The following is an 18,520-nucleotide window of genomic DNA, read 5'->3' on the forward strand; positions in this document are numbered from 1 at the left end:
AACACACTTGTCCAACTGAAGTCTGATAAGGAAAAATACAAAAAGGATTATCACCTCCCCATTCCTCCACATGGGAAATTTAGGACCTGTAAACAAAAGATCAAAAGAATTTTATTGGAAGGAGAAAAAAAGTGAAATGCCAATTATGTCTTTTTTAAGTCATTGATAACAGATTCCTGGGGCACTCTACTAGAGACTTCCTTCCAAACTGGCATCAAAAGATTCATGAGTATTCCTTAGCTTGAGTCATTCAAGTGGTCCCAAATCCATTTATCTACACTGCTATCTAACCCACACCTTACCATCTTTTCCACATGAATAGAACAAGAGATTTGATCAAATGCTTGACAAAAGCTACAACATTCCTCTGATCATTCAGTTTAGTTTCCCTGTCAAAAAAGGTAATTAAGATTAATCTGGTCTGACTTGTTCTTGCTGAAGTTATGCTGGTTCTTTGTGATCATTACTTCCTCTTCTAGGTGTTCATTAATCATCTCTTTAATTATACATTCTAGAATTTTCCCAGAAATAAAAGTCAAATTCACTGGACTACAATTTGCAAATTCTATAATTTTCTTTTTCTTTTCAATTAAGAACAAAAAAAATGGGGGGGGGCAGTATTTTGCTTTTCTCTAGTTCTCTAGGAACAACCAGGTAGCAAAGAGGTTAGATCTCTGGACTTGGATTCAGGAAGATGATTCTGCTTCCTGAGTTCAAATTTGGCCTCAGACACTTACTAGCTGGGTGACATTGGGCAAGTTACTTAATCCTGTTTGCCTCAGTTTCCTCATCTGACAAATGGAAATGGCAAACCCCTACACTAAATCTGCCAAGAAAACCCCAAATGGGAGTCATGAAGAGTCAGACATGAGTAAAAAACAACTCAAAAATAAAAGATCTCTGGCGGCCCTCCCATTATCTACAAATTTTTAAGTATCACTGACTGGCTCAGTAACAGTATGACCCAGTTCTTTCAGTATAAGATGGTGTCAATCAGTCCACAAGCTTTAATTAAGTACCTACTATGTGCTTGACACTTTACTAAGGAGCAAAAATGTCAAAAACAGAAGCATAAAAATCTGGTTCCTAATCTCTTTGGACTCATCAAGGGAAGCAAGGTGATTTCTCACTCTCTCCTTACTTAAGTTGTTGTTTAGTGATTTTCAGTTGTGTCCAACTCCTAATGACCACTTTTGGAGATTTTCTTGGTAAAGACACTGGATTGATTTACAATTTCCTTCTCAAGTTCATTTACAGATGAGAAAACTGAGACAAACAAGGTTAAGTGACTTGCTCAGGGTCACATAGATAGCAAATGTATATGGTCAGAGTTGAAGTAAGGTTCTCTTGACTCCAGATCCAATAATCTATGAATCTATGCAGTGCAATACCTAACTCCATACTTATGTTGGACATCAGATTCTCCTTATCCTTTTTTGTCTTGACTCTTCTGTTTGATGAAGAAAATTACTAACCAAGAATTCAGAAGCTGTTTTGCACCGAGTCCTTATTTCATTTAGTCAGCTGGATAGCAATCCCTGGTGCCTCTGCCTCCACCATTGTGCCTAAACTTAGCTCTCTATGGCCATAACCAACCGCAACATGTACTTCAATATTGCCACCAATAATGAGCCCCGGGGCCAGGTTACTTTTGAGTTCCTTGCAGACCGGCTTCTAAAGAGCAAAAAAGGTCTGTGCTCTGAGCACTGGAGAGAAGGCATTTGGTTACAAGGAATCCTACTTTCATAGAGTCATTCCTGGGTTTATGTGCCATGCTCATGACTTCACACACCATAATCGAACGAGGAACAAGTCCATCTATAGGAAGAAATTCTGAAGCATACTGGTCCCAGCATCTTGTCCATGGCAAATGCTGTATTCAACACAAATGGTTCATAATTGGTTGGATGTCAAGCATGTGGTCTTTGGCCAAGTAAAGGAAGGTGTGAACATTGTGGAAGCCATAGATTGTTCTGGTTCTTAGGATGGCATGACCAGCAAGATCACCACTGTTGACTGTGGACAAATATAATAAGATTTTTTTAGTTTATTTTTTGTCTTAACCACCTAATCATTCCTCTGAAGCTGAAAATAGCACCCTTGAGTTCCATCTGCCTTTATGCCCTGTATTCTTTGTGCTCTCACTTGAATCAATTCTTTTCAGACTTCATTTCCCTTTCTTTCCACAGGTCCAGCGAGGCAACAGAATTAAGTTTATAATTATGAAATAAAAACTAAATTACCAAAAAAAAACTTAGAAGCTCTCTCTTCACTCTGTTGTTAGCCATCATCATCCATCCCATCTACTCTGATCATCAACTCCAGAAAAGTCATAGAGAGCATGCCTATCTTTTTCTTTTTTCACTCTCTTATCCATTCTTTTTCTTACATCTTCTGGACATCTCTTCTAATCTAAGTGAGTTAGAAAGAGCTCTAGGCTTCCCTTCTACTCTCCTCAGAAAACTTCCCTTTTCTTCTGCCTTCAAAATGCTTACAGTCTAATGAAGGAAAGGGAATGGGTGGTTACAGGTATGACCTGTACAGGCAACTAAACAGATAACCATGAAAAATAGGAAAGTGGAAGTAATTTTCTTTAATTCCTGTTGACATACTAAGTTTGAAGCACTTGGAAATGGATATGTTCTCGAAATAATTTACAGGAAAACAGTGGATGAGTAGGCAGCTTTGCTCTTAAGTTTACACTTCTTTCCCCTTTAAATGAAAAAATACCTTTTCAGTCCAAATGGTATTAGCTTCTTAGACATGTCATCTTGTCCAAAAATACTCATTTCCCCTACGTATCACATCTTCCTTCCTTCTCCCTCCCTTTTCTGTCTTGTCTCCCCCCTCCTTCTAGTCTCCTTTCCAGCTCTCTTTCCATCACCTTCGTTCTTCCCTTCTTCCATTTTTGAGCGTAATCATCTATTAGCAGAATGATTTTTGCCTTCATTTTCAGTGTACTCTCCTCTCTTGAATGTACTGTACAGATGATTAAATCAGTTTGTTGGTTTAAAAAAATCATATGGAAAAAATACAAGAGAAAACAGCAAACAGGATTCTTTTCTCTCTGGGCTTTTATTAGCCCAATATGTTAACATCCCCATGTGCAATGAGAACAACTAGCAAATGGGTTTTTGTTTGGGCTTTTCCAAAATTAGATATGTTGGTCAGGGACAAGGCAGAGAGAATGGGAAGATTTCCTTACGAACTTGGGAATGACTTCTTAAATTAAGCTGAGATCTACCCAAGGCCAAAGATTGGGGTTATTGTTCTTCCGGTTCCGGAGAGTGATATTGAATTCCACAGGCTTAGACCAAATTCTCCCAGCCTTACCAACAGGCATACATACTAGTTTTACAAAAGGAGATAATGAAACCCATGATCAATGAACTCTCCTCACCGGGAGCCATATGAAGCCCACTAATGAACCACAGCAAATTCATCCAGAGAAATGCTCTGCTAATACAGTAATACAGCAGCATATGATTGTCCCAAAATTGCTGCTTACTGAGCAGTTTTGCCTTGGGGGCTATGCAGTTGACTATTGAAAACCAGCAGGAAGAACCTACAGCCATGAACTGAGTCATTCAGCCAAAACAGCCAAACAGCCAGAAGCCCCATGCAGAGTCTCACAACCACAGGAAAAGCCTTTGAGGGTCTCTTGGATGTGTTTGGGGATGAGCCAAAACAGTGGAGTGGAACAGCAGGCAGTGAAGTCTTTCAAAAGCAGAAGAAACGAAAAGCAAAATCCAGGCTTTGGTGGTCAGAAGCAAGAGAGGAAGGTTGTAGGGGACAGATGCAAACATCCATGGAGTTTACCTGGATGGCAAGGCACCATCCCTAAGGGAATATCTATATTAAATCTAACCATGTAGTCATTCATTCAGCAAATATTCAAAGCATTGTGGGTAATACTAGCCACGCTGTACTCCCTCCCCAATATTGAATGAATAAATGAAGCTTTCCCACTCCTGATTTCTTCCCTTTTCTGTTTTTTATCCCTCCCTCCTTCTATCATCCATGGCACTTTCCTTATCATACTTTCCTCTCTCGTATGGTTATGGGCATAATATTTATCTCCCTAAAAAGTGTCTGAGCTCCTTAAGGACAGGGATAATATGTTATCAAATAATTTATTTCAACAAACATGAATAAATACTTAATTCATGCAAAGCACCCTTGCGCACTGGGGATGCTGAGGCAAAAAGCAGCCAGTCCATGCTCAAGAAATTTCCACTGACAGGGAGAGGAAGAAGTGTTGGGGTACAGCATATATACAGATAAGTAAATACAAAGTAATCTGAGAAAGGAGAAAGTCCTAACTGCCTCTGGTATGAGTGTGAGGAAAGGCTTCACTTTGTGTCTATATCTTTTAGGGAAAGTGAAAGGACTAACACATAGTAGGTGCTCAATAAATTCTGATTGAATGAGTTATTGAAAGGTCATTATAGGGGGCAGCTTGGTGGCTCAGTGGATTGAGAGCCAGGCCTAGAGAGGGGAGGTCCTTGGTTCAAATGTGGCTTCAGACACTTCCCAGCTGTGTGACCCTGGGCAAGTCACTTGACCCCCATTGCCCAGCCCTTACCACTCTTCTGCCTTGAAGCCAGTATTGACTCCAAGATGGAAGGTAAGGGTTTAAAAAAAAGAAAAGAAAAGAAAGGTCACTATACTCAGGAGGCTTTCCAAGATTTAGCCTCCCATGTGATATTAAATCCATTAAATATTAACCTCAACCAATTTCACTGGCCGTTTTCTCTTTGCTCATTCATTTATTCATTCAAGAAGTATTTCTTTTATGTTTTGTATGATAATACATGTATAACCCAGATTGAATTGCTTGCCAGTTCCAGGAGTGGGGAGGAAAGGGGAGAAAGAAAATTTGGACCATATAACTTCAAAAAAACTATGTAGAAATTTGCTATTACATGTAATTGGTGAATAAAAAAAAATATTTCCTGAGTGCCTCTTGTGCGCAAAGACTGGTGCTTCTACATAGATTGGTCCTTGTATGTAGCTCTTTATTTATGTACTTAAATATGTGTATATAATAATAATAGCATTTACACAATCCTTTAGAATTTGCAAAGCTTTACAGATACTCAATCTTGTCTGACTTCATGACCAGCTTTGGGGTTTTCTTGGCAAAGATAGTTGAGTGGTTTGCCATTTCTATCTTTAGTTCATTTGACATATGAGGAAACTGAGGCAAACAGTGTTAAGCAACCTGTCCAAGGTCAGATTTGAACTCAAGAAGACTTCTGACTTAAGGCTCAGCATTCTATCCACTGAACCACAGAATAAGAAATCAGGAATCATCAGAAAAGACCCTGATGTTGGGAAAGATTGAAGGCAAAAAGAGAAGGAGATGACAGAGGTTGAAGTGGGTAAATAGTGTCATGGAAGCAATTAATATGAACTGGGGTATTCTTGGGACATAGTGGAGGACAGAAGAGCTAGGCATGCTATGGATCATGGGGTCACAAAGAGTTAGACACAGCTGAATAACAATAAAATTACATTTTTGTTCCTCTCAACAAAGATGTTATTTTTATCCCTGTTTTACAAATGGCAATACAAATGCTGAAAGAAGTTAATTGTCTTAATCAATTAAGGGTCACACAGCTTCTGCATGGCTGAGGTGGGGTTTGAAATTGGGTCTTTCTGTCTTCAGGTGGAACCTCCTGTCCATTCCTACAAGTTTGTCTTATCTCCTACTCCTGTACCTTTCCCTGGTCTGTCCTTTTAATACTTGTCCTCCTCAGTTCTTCTTCTTGGAATTCCTTCAGCGCTCAACTCAAGAACCACCTCCTACATCAAGCCTTTTCTTCAGTCCTCCAACTCACTCCCTTCTATAATTATTTTGTATTGACTGATCACAGGCAAGTTTTCTCCACCCATTATGATATAAACTACTTGAGAGGAGGGCTGTGCTTTCATATTGTAGAGACCCAATAAGTGAATAAAATTTGACGGTGCATATGTATATCTCCTTCCTATTATCTGTAGCTGTCTAATTTCCCCTCTTTGAATAATATAAGTTTCTGGTGGATCTGGGATCTTATCAATGTATATATTCCCAAATTTTAAGTACCCTTTTGTGGTAGAAGTTTCTCATCTTGTACCCAGGCCTCTCCCAAGTAGTTCAGCCCTCCTTCCTTTGTCTGCATGTAAGCCAACTGATTGTCCTTCCATTTATTTATTCCCCAAAGTGTATATATAAAACCCCAAATTCTTCAGTTCCTTGGAAATTCCCAAGATGGAAAATCCCAAGGTGGAGATTCCCATTCATGGTGCATTTTCCTGGAGATAGTGCTCCCAGAGTCCCAGAACTTGGCTCTGTGTGTTGTTCTATATGGCGCATGTGTGGTGGCTATAAGAACTCTGACTCCCTTGTTCTTATTAAAGACTTGTTCTTTGTAACTGTTTTAATGGTTCAATGTTTTTCAAGATTGATCCTGGCTAATCTCAGTTTCCTCACTATTTTTTTGGAAGGATATACCATAATGAGTTCCATATTGACCAACACTTCTTGGTACATTCAGTCATGTTATAGGCATCAAGAACCAAATTGAAAAGCAGCTTTTATTCTACTTCTGCATATTTCCTTTTTTTCAAGGTGTTAAAAATTATTCACATCAAGGTAGTGCATTTCTATTATTCTCTGATTGATACTTGTTTTTAGTTCTTTGGATAGGGTTCTGTTCCATGTCTTTTAGCCCTAGAGCAATGGGGGTAAGGAGAGTAATAATATTTAAAAAATAGATCTCCAGAAAGAAATTTAGATCACTAAAAAAAAAAAAAACATTACAAAGTCCCAAAAGTAATCCAGTCAGCACTTCTGTTCAATTCTGGACCCAAAAATTTGCTATTGTCAGTTCATGATACACAAACTAAAGGCTAAGCTCTAAATGTGGTCTATCTAAATGCATATCAATGTCTGAACAAAAGGATTTTCAGCCACTTTTTTTTATATATTTAGTCCAAACTTTTGATATTTGGACACCATTTAAGAAAATCTGCTGAGACCCTAAGGATAGAAATTGTATCTTCTTCCTATTCTTATATCCTGTGTTGTTGTCATTCAATTGTTTTCAACTCTTCCCAACCCCATGGACCATCAAACACCAGGCCCTTCTATCCTCCACTATATCGCAAAGTGTCCAAGTTTATGTTCCTTGTTTCTATCTATTAATTGTCAACATTATCAATCCATATCATCTTCTGTCATCCTTTTGCCTTTTGCCCTGATTCAAAGACCTGTTATAGGTTTATTTTTCCTTTACTTAGAATTTTTTACACATAAGACTTTGATATTTTATATTTTATCTACAAGTTATTTTTTTCTCTTTTATTTGGATTTTTTGATGCTTTTTTATTTCTCTTGCCAATTGATTCATATACCTCATAACTCAGCCATGCATCCCTGAGTGATTCTTGTGTTTGTCAGATAATAAACTTTATAAAAGTAATACTTGAAGTATTGGACATTATTTTAACTCTTACACGTGTATGTGCATATATTCCTATACATGTCTTAGATGTTCAACCATTTTTTAGTTATATTTGACTCTTTATGATGATATTTTAGGATTTTCTTGGCAAAGGTACTGGAATGGTTTGCCATTTCCTTCTCCAGCTCATTTTACAGATAAGGAAACAAGACAAACAGAAAAAGAAAGAAAGAAAGAAAGAAAGAAAGAAAGAAAGAAAGAAAGAAAGAAAGAAAGAAAGAAAGAAAGAAAGAAAGAAAGAAAGAAAGAAAGAAAGAAAGAAAGAAAGAAAGAAAGAAAGAAAGAAAGAAAGAAAGAAAGAAAGAAAGAAAGAAAGAAAGAAAGAAAGAAAGAAAGAAAGAAAGAAAGAAAGAAAGAAAGAAAGAAAGAAAGAAGGAAGGAAGGAAGGAAGGAAGGAAGGAAGGAGGGAGGGAGGGAGGGAGGGAGGGAGGGAGGGAGGGAGGGAAGGAAGGAAGGAAGGAAGGAAGGAAGGAAGGAAGGAAGGAAGGAAGGAAGGAAGGAAGGAAGGAAGGAAGGAAGGAAGGAAGGAAGGAAGGAAGGAAGGAAGGAAGGAAGGAAGGAAGGAAGGAAGGAAGGAAGGAAGGAAAGATCCCAGTCAAAGAGAACACTAATTTTTAAAAAAATCCATTTGGAGTTTTCATCATAAACTATGCCTGCTTCAGTAGACATGGAGTCCCCATTGTCACCAGTCATGAGTTTTTCGGTTTCTACTTCTTCCCAACACTGTCATATAGACTGAGTTGCTGAGACAGCATCTTTCCAGACACTAACATACCATTGTCCCAAGTTAAAAGGGATGATTTTTATTCCCAGACAGTTGGTGTTGACAAGCTAAAAGGCAAGAAGAGAAGGAGAGACCCAACACCAGCTTACAGAAAGAGGGAGATTAGCCTTCATCCCTGGCATTTACTGCAAACTTCTCCCCTGGCAACAAACAGAAAGGTAGAATTAGCAGAGGATAGAGAAGATGCTCCTGGTCCATTCAGCAAGACTTCCAATATCCTGGCAGGACAGACAGTATTTCTTGCTTTTCTTGCTGTTTACATCTTCCCAATGTACCTCTCTCATCTGGGATGGATTAATCTGGACTTTTCTATGGCGGAAGAGTGAAGATCTCCAAAGGAATAATGCATCTGTTGATTTTCTCAACAATTCCTTAGATGTTTGAATAGATGTGATGAGTACTGTGGGATTAAAGAAGCATAATATTCACTGAGGTGCAATGGAACATATCACAGGCAGTCTTGGGGAAGGTCTTGGAGGTCTCCCAGGTTCCCCTGTTCTATCTAAGAGGGCACATCTTCCACCAATAGCACATGGAATCATGCCACCCACTTCAGGGAAGGGTTTCCAGGAATAACAATCAATCCATTGCCTTCAAGCCAAGCCTGAACTTAGCTAGGACAGTGAACAATGGACCCCTAGGTCCTGCCCCAGCTTCTGATCTTTTGAAGCTAAAGAGAGCCTAAAAGAGCATGTACTCTATGGGCTTGATCTCCAAGCCATCATAACTAATCTTGGGATTGATCCTGCCATTGGTAGAGGTGAGGAAACTCCCCCTTCTAAGGTGGATTAGCAACTGATCACTTTAGAGAGCTATCTAGGATAATGAGAGATTAAGTGACTTTCCAAAGTCACTTAGTTAGGTGGTGCAGCGGATAGATCACTGGAGTCAAGAAGACCTGAGTTCACCCATCTTACAGTTGTATAATGTCATAGGATCACAAAGCCAGGTAACACAGGTCAGAATCAGGCATTTGAACATATATACTGGTTTCTAGCATTCTGTCCAAGACACCACACTAGGATCATAGAAGTATCCACGTAGACCTTAGTTTGTGATCTTCTAGCTACCTTTTTTTTTTTTTAATAAAAAAGGAAACCAAGGTTCATAGAGTTTAAGTACAGACAGCTAGGTGACACAATGGATTGAGGACTGGACTTGGAGTCAGAAAGAACTCTGTACAAATCTGGCCTCAAGCACATAGTAGCTATGGGACCATGGCAAGTCACTTAACCCCTCTGTTTGCTCCAGTTTTCCCATCTATAAAGTAGGAATAATAATAGCAATCTATCTCCCAAATCTGCTTATTCAAGGCTGTGCTGGGAAAAAAAAAAAAGCAAAAGACAGTCCCTGCCCTCAAAAAGCTTATAGGGTGCAAACAAATACATGCAAAGCAAGGTATATACAAAATAAGTAGGAAATAACTAACAGAGAGAATGCACTGAAATTAAGAGGGTCTGGAGAAGGTTTCCTAAAGAAGAAAGAAGTTGGGACTTGAAGCCAGGAAGGTCAATTTTCAGAGCACTCCAACCAGAGAAAATGCTCAGATCTGAATGATAGAGTGTCTTGGTCATGGAATAGGCAGAGTATGTAGTGAGAGATGGGAGGTCCTAGGTTCAAATCTGTCCTCAGACACTTCCTATCTGTGTCACCCTGGGCAAGTCACTTAACCCCCATTGCCTAGCCCTTACCACTCTTCTACCTTAGTACTGATCAATTCTAAAGCAGGAGGTAACAGTTAAAAAAAAAAAGCCTGTGGTGGGAGAGGTAAGGTATAAGAAACCTAGAAAGGAAAACGATTTAATGACAATCAAATATAAAGATGAAACAAAGCAGGGGTGAGCACTTAACATGTTGGCCAGAATATAACTATATCAGAATCCCCCAAAGATCTCCACATCTTGACTGTTATGATGAGGAAATTTTTTTTGTTCCTTACCTTTTTTCTTCTTTATGTTCTTTTAAAATCTATTATTTAGGGGCAGCTGGGTGACTCAGTGAATTGAGAGCCAGGACCAGAGTTGGGAGGTCCTGGGTTCAAATCTAGCCTGATTCATACACTTCCCAGCTGTGTGACCCTGGGCAAGTCACTTAACCCCCACTGCCTAGCTCTTACCACTCTACTGCCTTGCAACCAATACAGAGTTTTAATTCCAAGACGGAAGGTAAGGGTGTTAAAAATAATAATAAAATTTAAAAAATAACATCTATTATTTACTTTTTAAAAAACCAACAACTTTACTCTGTGTTTTAGAGTCAATACTAAGAATTGGTTCTAAGGCAGAAGAGTGGTAAGGGCTAGGCAATTAGGGCCTCCCATCACCAGGCCTGACATTCTATTCGCCCAGTCACCTAGCTGCCCCTTTTATATACTTTTTTTTAAAAGCATTCTTTTTCTTTTTAAATTTTGAATTCTGAATTCTCACCTTCCCTGCACTACCCACTGAGAAGGCAAACAACATTATATCAAAATGTGAAATCATGCAAAACATATTTTCATATTAGCTATATCACAAAAAAGGCAAGAAGAAATAAAGAAAATGAGAAAAGTATACTTTAATTTACACTCAGAGTTCATCAGTTCTCTCTCTGGAGGTAGATAACCTTTTTTCCTTGTATGTCCTTTGGAACTGCCTTGGATCATTGTATTGATCAGAGTAGCTAAGTCTTTCACATTCATTACAACATTGCTGTTACTGTGCACAATGATCTCCCGGTCCTTTTTACTTCACTTTGAGATGGTTTATATAGATCTTGCCATGCTGGTTTTTTCCTGAAAATGCTCATCATTTCTAATAACATAATAATGCTCCATCATAATGATTTGCCACAACTTGTTGAACTATTGCTCAATTGATGAGCATCTCCTCATTTTCCAATTCTTTGTCACCATAAGAAAAGCTGCTATAAGTGATAGACAAATAGAGGAATAGATGGATAGATAGATACATACATAGATAGATGCATAGATAGATAGGCATAGATAGATAGATTTAAAGATAGATTTAGATAGATAGAGATACATAGATATAGATAGAGATACATAGATATAGATAGATATATACATAGATACATAGATAGATAGGGATAGATAGATAGATAGATAGATAGATAGATAGATAGATAGATAGATAGATGGGTGGATAGATAGATAGATAGATAGATAGATAGATAGATAGATAGATAGATAGATAGATAGATAGATGGGTGGATAGATAGATAGATAGATAGATAGATAGATAGATAGATAGATAGATAGAGAAAGAGAGAGAGATAAATACATAGATATAGAGATACATAGATATAGATATATACATAGATACATAGATAGATAGGGATAGATAGATAGATAGATAGATAGATAGATTTAGATAGATAGAGAAAGAGAGAGATAGATAAATACATAGATATAGATAGATAGATAGATTTAAAGATAGATTTAGATAAAGAGAGAGATACATAGATATAGATAGAGATACATAGATATAGATAGATATATACATAGATAGATAGATAGATAGATTTAAAGATAGATTTAGATAGATAGAGAGATTTAAAGATAGATTTAGATAGAGATACATAGATATAGATAGAGATACATAGATATAGATAGATATATACATAGATAGATAGATAGATAGATAGATAGATAGATAGATAGATAGATAGATAGATGATAGATAGATAGATAGATAGATAGATAGATAGGCACAGATGGATGGATAGATAGAGAGAGAGATAGACAGACAGACAGACAGACAGACAGATTAGATAGATAGATAGATAGATAGATAGATAGATAGATAGATAGATAGTTGCTTTTCTTCTCCTTTTTTCTGTGATCTCTTTAGGGTACAGACCTAGAGATATTCCTGGGTCAAAAGGTAAAGTTTTATAGTCTTTTGGGCATAGTTCCAAATCATTCCCCAGACGAATTGGATCAGTTCACAACTCAACCACAGTTTATTAATATACCTATTTTCCCTTATTCCCTCCAACATTTGTCACTTCTGATGGGTATGAGTTGTTTTAATCTGCATCTAGTTAATTAAGAATTGTTATTCATTAAAATTTCAGTTAACCTTACAGTTATCTTAAATTGCATTTCAAAAACCAGTAATGATTTAGAGCATTTTTTCATATGACAATAGGTAGCTTTGACTTCTTCCTCTGAAAATTGCCTCTTCATATCCTGTGACTATCAATTAGTGAATGGCCTTTATGTTTATACATTTGACTCCATTTCCTATATATTTGAGAAATGAGAATTTTATCAGAGAAATTTTTATGATTTTTTTATATTTCCTCATTATTTATGGAACCTTTTAGCAAAATGTTGTTTCTCTAATTGTCTCTTTTTAAAATTAGGTCTATTTGTGCTTTTGCTTTCTGAGATTACAACTGGTATACCTGCCATTTTTTTAAGTGCAGTTGAAACATGAGTTTCTACTTCTGTCCTTCATTTTAACTCTGTGTGTGTCTTTCTGTCTTAAGTATGTTTCTTGTAAACAACATATTGTTGGATTCTTGTTTCTAATCAATTGTGCTTTCTGTTTCCATTTTGTGGGTGATTTCATCCCAACATGATGGACAAATGTAACAATAGAAATTTAATCGGACAAATAATGTAATGGGGAGTGCCCTAGCATCAGTGAATCTGACTACATACTACCCATGATTTCTTGGGTCGTCTCATCTCACTGGTCCTCAATTTCCTCATCTGTGAAATGAGTTGGTTGAACTACATGACCTCTGAGATTGATGATCCACAAACCTAATATTCTAGATATTTTCTTTGCACATAAAGTTAAGTCTGGGGACCAGTGCTTAGCAAGATTTTTTATGGTGCCAATGGCCTGAACAGTTAGTGGACATTTCCCAGAGCTAACATTTAAGACATGAGAGAGTCAGAAACAACACTGAGAATGTTAGCTTAGGGTCAAGATTTTTTTTTTCTTTTTTTCCTAGGGAAGAAAAAAGAAAAAGTAATTCTTAGTTATTCCTAATGTCTAACAAAATTTTTAGCTTATTTGAGGTCAAAGAGCCTAAGTTCAAATCCCATCTTTGTCACTTACTCTCTGAGTGATTTGGGGTGAATCAGTTTAGTAGTAGTAGTAGTAGTAGTAGTAGTAGTAGTAGTAGTAGTAGTAGTAGTAGTAGTAGTAGTAATAGTAGTAAGTATCTTTTATATCGGGCTTACTTTGTGTCAAGGACTGTACAATTATGATCTCATTTGATCCCCACAACTAACCTGGAAGAGATGAGTTGTTATTATTCTTATTTTTCAGTTAATCAGAGATTAAGTGACTTGCTCAGGGGTACACAGATAATAAGCATCTGAATCTGGATTTGAATGCAGGTCTTCCTGGTTCATATTCCAGTTCTCTATCCTGACATGGGGAACAGTTAGAAAAAAATGCCCAGAGTCAAGAGATGGAGTGTCTTGTTCATGAAAAAGCCAGGCAACCATTGTCCCTAGTTCAAAGGGAGCATGTCAGTGAGTAAGGTACAAGAAGACTGTAAAGGTAGGAGAAGTTAGGTTATAAAAAGCTTGGAAAGCCATTTTTATTTTATAATAGAGGCAGAAAGGAGTAATGAGAATTTATTGAGTTGGAGGATGGTGGACAGTGACATGAACAGACCTTCATTTTAGAAAAATGACTTCAGGACCTCAATAGAGGACAGACAGGAGTAGGGAGCAACTCAAGGCAGGCAGACCCACCAGCATCTATTGCAGTAGTCCAGGTGTGAGGTGATGAGGGGCTATAGCAAGTGATGGTAGTGTCAAAAGAGAGAAGAGCTTTGAAGAGGTAAAATTGACAGATCTTGGCATCATATTAAATATGGAGGGTAAGAGAGAGTGAGGAATACAGGATGGCTCCTAGGTTGTGAGCCTGAAGGACTTGGAGGATAGTGTTGCCTTCTGAAGTGATGGGAAGTCCAGGAGGGGGGAGGGATGGAGAGAGGGAACTTTAGGGGGAAATAAATATTAAGTTCTGATTTGGACATATTGAGTTTATGATGTCTACTGGGCATCTAGTTCAAGATGTCTGAAAGGCAATTGAAAATTTGAATTTGAAGGTCAACATAAAGATCGGGATAGGAGAGATGAATTTTAGTATTATCAACAGAGATGGTAATTAAATCTAGAGACCTGATGAGAACACCAAGTAAATTAGTATAGAGGAAAGCAATAAAAGGGCCAGGACAGAACTCTGAGGGACACCTAAGGTTAGGGGGTTGTGATCTCAAAGAGGATCTAGCAGAGTACACACAGAAAGAGCAATCAAAGAGGTAGGAGAAGAACCAGGATAGAGGGATGTCCGAAAAAATTCTGCAGAAAAAAGGGTATCAAAGAGGAAAGAGTGATCAGCAATGTCCAGTGCTACAGAGACATCAAAGAGAATGAGGACTGAGGAAGTCATTGGATTTGGCAGCTAAGAGATCATCAGTAACTTTGGAGAGAACAATTTCAGTGGATGATAAGGCTGGAAGTCGGGTTGTCAGAAGATAGTGAGAGGAGAGAGTGGAAACACCAATTGTAGACAGACTTTTGAGGTGTACAGTGGGCTCCATTTCCTGTCCTTATGAATTTGCATTTTCCATCACCCAAGGGGTATTGGGTTATGTAATCTTGTCAGAGTAGCTTGGGAGGGGAAGGGAAGGCGATTTTTTGGAAGAACTGGTTCACTCTGGAGGAGGTGGCCTGGATAAGAGGGGTGACAAGGTACTCTGGACTTGTGGTTCCAGGAGAGGTATAGGGAAACTGAGAAGGAGCAAGAGCTGGAGGGAGAGCAGTCCCAGGCCTTTGAAAGAGCCCTCAGAATCCCAGTATCTTCAAGTGGAAGAGGATTCAGTGGCATATCTAACCCAACCATAACCAAGAATCCTCACTTTGACACATGATAAGCGGTCATTCAGTTTCTACTTGAATACTTCTGCCTAAGGTAACTCACTACCTATCCAGGCATCACCTTCTGGTTTTGGACAGCTCTAATGTGTAAGACATCCTCTTATGACACTAAGCCTAAAACTGGGTCTTTGTCACCCAAGTCCTATTGTTCTCAGTTCTGCCCACTGAGGCCAAGCAGAGCAAATCTAAACCCTCCCCCATATGCAAAACTCTGAAATAGTTAAAGACCTAACATGTCTTTACTGAGCTTTTTCTCCTTCAGACTAACCATGCCCAGTTCTTTTAGCCAATCAGAATTCTCCATGCATTATGAGTGGATAGAAGAGCACTCAGTCATCATTGCTGTTGTTGTTCAGTTGTTTTTAGTCACATATGACACTTCATGATGCTTTTGTAGGGTTTCTTGACAGAGATGCTAGAGTAGTTTATCATTTTCTTCTCTGGCTCATTTGACAGATGAGGAAATTGAGATAAACAGGATTAAGTGACTTGCTCAGGATCACATAGCTAAAAAATAATGATTAACATAATTAATAATAAAAAATAATAAATATCTTTGGTGAAATTTGAACTTGGGTCTTCCCAACTGTAGGCCTGGCACTCTGTGCATTATACCCCCAGTGCTCCACAGTCAGTCATAAGGGTGTGATTTGAAGAAGGTCAGGACTCTTAATCCTGAAATATCTCACTCAATGATCCATGAATTGATGCCCCAAATTCTATCATTTGTGATCCATTCAATTAATTAGTCAACAAATATTTATGAAGTACTTACTCCATACCAAGGCTTAGACAATTCTAGTATACCAAAAGGTTCAGTGATGTATCCAGGGTCACACGGCCTCCAATAGGTTTTCTTGACTCTGAGATCAATGCTCTCTAAATCACTACTGTCTCCTGACAGCTCTCTAAGTAATAGACAGGGTACCAATCTACATTGTTGGGGGAGTTTCCTTATCCTAGAATTCCATACACCAATGAAATTAAGGATCTAAATTTCATCCCTATTAAGCCTCAAGCCAGGTATTGGGGTTAGAGTGACAAAATGAACTAGTCTGCCTTGAGGAAGCTTACATGGTGCCCTTGGGAGACAACATGTACACATATAAGGGTAAACAGACTAACCCCAAAATAAATACCAAGTGGCTAATTATAAGGAGGTTGGAAATGAAATACACTTGGATCTGCTTTTTTTTCAGCTTCTTTTTAGAAACAATATTCCCCCAGTTGGGAACTAATAGCAATAGGTTGATAGAAACCCTGTGTAAGGGGGGCAGCTGGGTAGCTCAGTGGATTGAGAGCCAGGCCTAGAGATGGGAGGTCCTAGGTTCAAATCTGGCTTCAGACACTTCCTAGGTGTGTGACCCTGGGCAAGTCACTTGACCCCCATTGCCTAGCCTTTACCACTCTTCTGCCTTGGAACCAATACACAGTATTGATTCCAAGATGGAAGGTAAGGGTTAAAAAAAAAAAAGAAAAGAAACCCTGTGTAAGAAATCAGGGAACATGTTGCTTGCTTTATCACAACAAGGACATTTTGTTCTATTGGTAAGCAAACCCTCCACTAATATGGAACACAGGCTTTAGCATCTGAGTGGATCACTTTCATTATTTGCTGTGGTAGAAATATATTTATCCCTATCTTTCATTGTGATCTCACGATCATCTATCTTTATGTATCTATTCCTATCCATCCTGTCTATTTATCTATCTTTCTATCCATCCATCCATCATTTAATTTATATCTGTAGATAGATAGATAGATAGATAGATAGATAGATAGATAGATAGATAGATAGATATTCATAAATATGTATATATTCATCAACTGGTGATCAACCTTTCCAAAGGTAGCCAGACTTGTCTCAAAGATGGCCAGACAACCAGAATGAGTCACTTACTTACTTCAGGGGGAGTTGAAGTGTTTGGGGAACGGTGTGAGAGAGATAGGTAGAGAGACAGACAGACAGACAGACAGACAGACAGACAGACAGATAGATAGATAGATAGATAGATAGATAGATAGATAGATAGATGGCTAGATAGATAGATAGATAGATAGATAGATAGACAGATAGACAGATAGATAGATGGTAGAGATAGAGAGAGATGGATGGATAGATGGATGGACAGACACATACACAGACAATAGAAATATAAGGATTGGATGGATAATGTAGATGATAGATGAAAAGAAAGAGACAGAGATGAATGGTTAAATGATACAAAGAAAAAGATAAATGGATAAACAGATAATAGAAACTAAGAAGTAGTTGGATGAATAGATAATACTAGTGAACCATGAAGAGAAACAGAGAAAGAGACAAAGAAATAAATGATATAAAAAAGAGATAGATGGATATATGACAGAAACTAAGAGATAGCTGGATGAAGGGATAACATGGATGATACATGAAGAGACACAGAGAAATAGACAAAGAGATAAATGGATAAATGATACAAAGAAAGAGATGAATAGATAGATGACAGAAACTAAGAGATAGTTGGATGAATGGATAACATAGATGATAGATGAACAGAGATAGATGAAGATCTATTATAGATCATATAAAGAGATGGAAAGAGGATAAAGAAGATAGATAATTCTCTAATCACTCATTCTGCGCTAAATATTGAGGATACAAATATAAGCAAGCAAGATAATTCCTACTTTCAAGACACTTAGACTTCTAATGGGGCAAGATAACACATGAAGGGGAGATGGAAAGGGAGGAAGTTACTTGAAGATGGAGATAGTTACTTGAAGATAGTTAGATGGGAGCTGGTTGGCTAGTGTCATGAAGCCCTGGTCCTTGGAAAGATAAGGTTCATTGATTATATCTAGAGAAACTAAGGACATAGTCTAAGTTTCCAGTGGAAGAGACTAAGGGGGGTAGGAGCACTGTGAGGAAGATAGTTTGCTGGGCAGATAGATAACAAAGAGAATGAGATCAATGGAATTCTACCAAACCCCGAACTCATCCTTCTCTAGTTTGTTCAGGATTGAAAATAGGAAGAGTGGACAGGACATTCATTGGACTTGGAAGCAGAGGGTCTCAGCTCAGGCATGTCTTTCCTGAACAACTATAGGCAAGTCTCTTTACCTCTTAATCTCCTCATCTCTAAAGTAAAGGCATTGGGTGAGAGGACATCTGATTTCATCTCTAAGCCTTTGATATTGTGATGTATTCAAAAGATGCTTAGGTGTCTCCTTACCCAGAGTTGTTATATTTGATGAAGTTCCCATATCACTTTGTCTTTCAAAGTATCAAAGACTATCCCCAACCACTACTACCATGTGGATGTAACTCT

General features: G+C 38.0%; 1 protein-coding gene and 1 pseudogene across 1 annotated transcript in view; both read left to right on the forward strand.

The window, feature by feature from the left end:
- TMEM132C (transmembrane protein 132C) overlaps positions 1–18,520 on the forward strand; it is a 559,319-nt gene that overhangs the window by 452,405 nt on the left and 88,394 nt on the right. The gene's annotated exons all lie outside the window — the stretch shown is intronic.
- On the forward strand, positions 679–7,908 carry LOC130458229 (peptidyl-prolyl cis-trans isomerase A-like; annotated as a pseudogene).

This window comes from Monodelphis domestica, chromosome 3, assembly GCF_027887165.1.
Source record: "Monodelphis domestica isolate mMonDom1 chromosome 3, mMonDom1.pri, whole genome shotgun sequence".
Lineage (NCBI taxonomy): Eukaryota > Metazoa > Chordata > Mammalia > Didelphimorphia > Didelphidae > Monodelphis > Monodelphis domestica.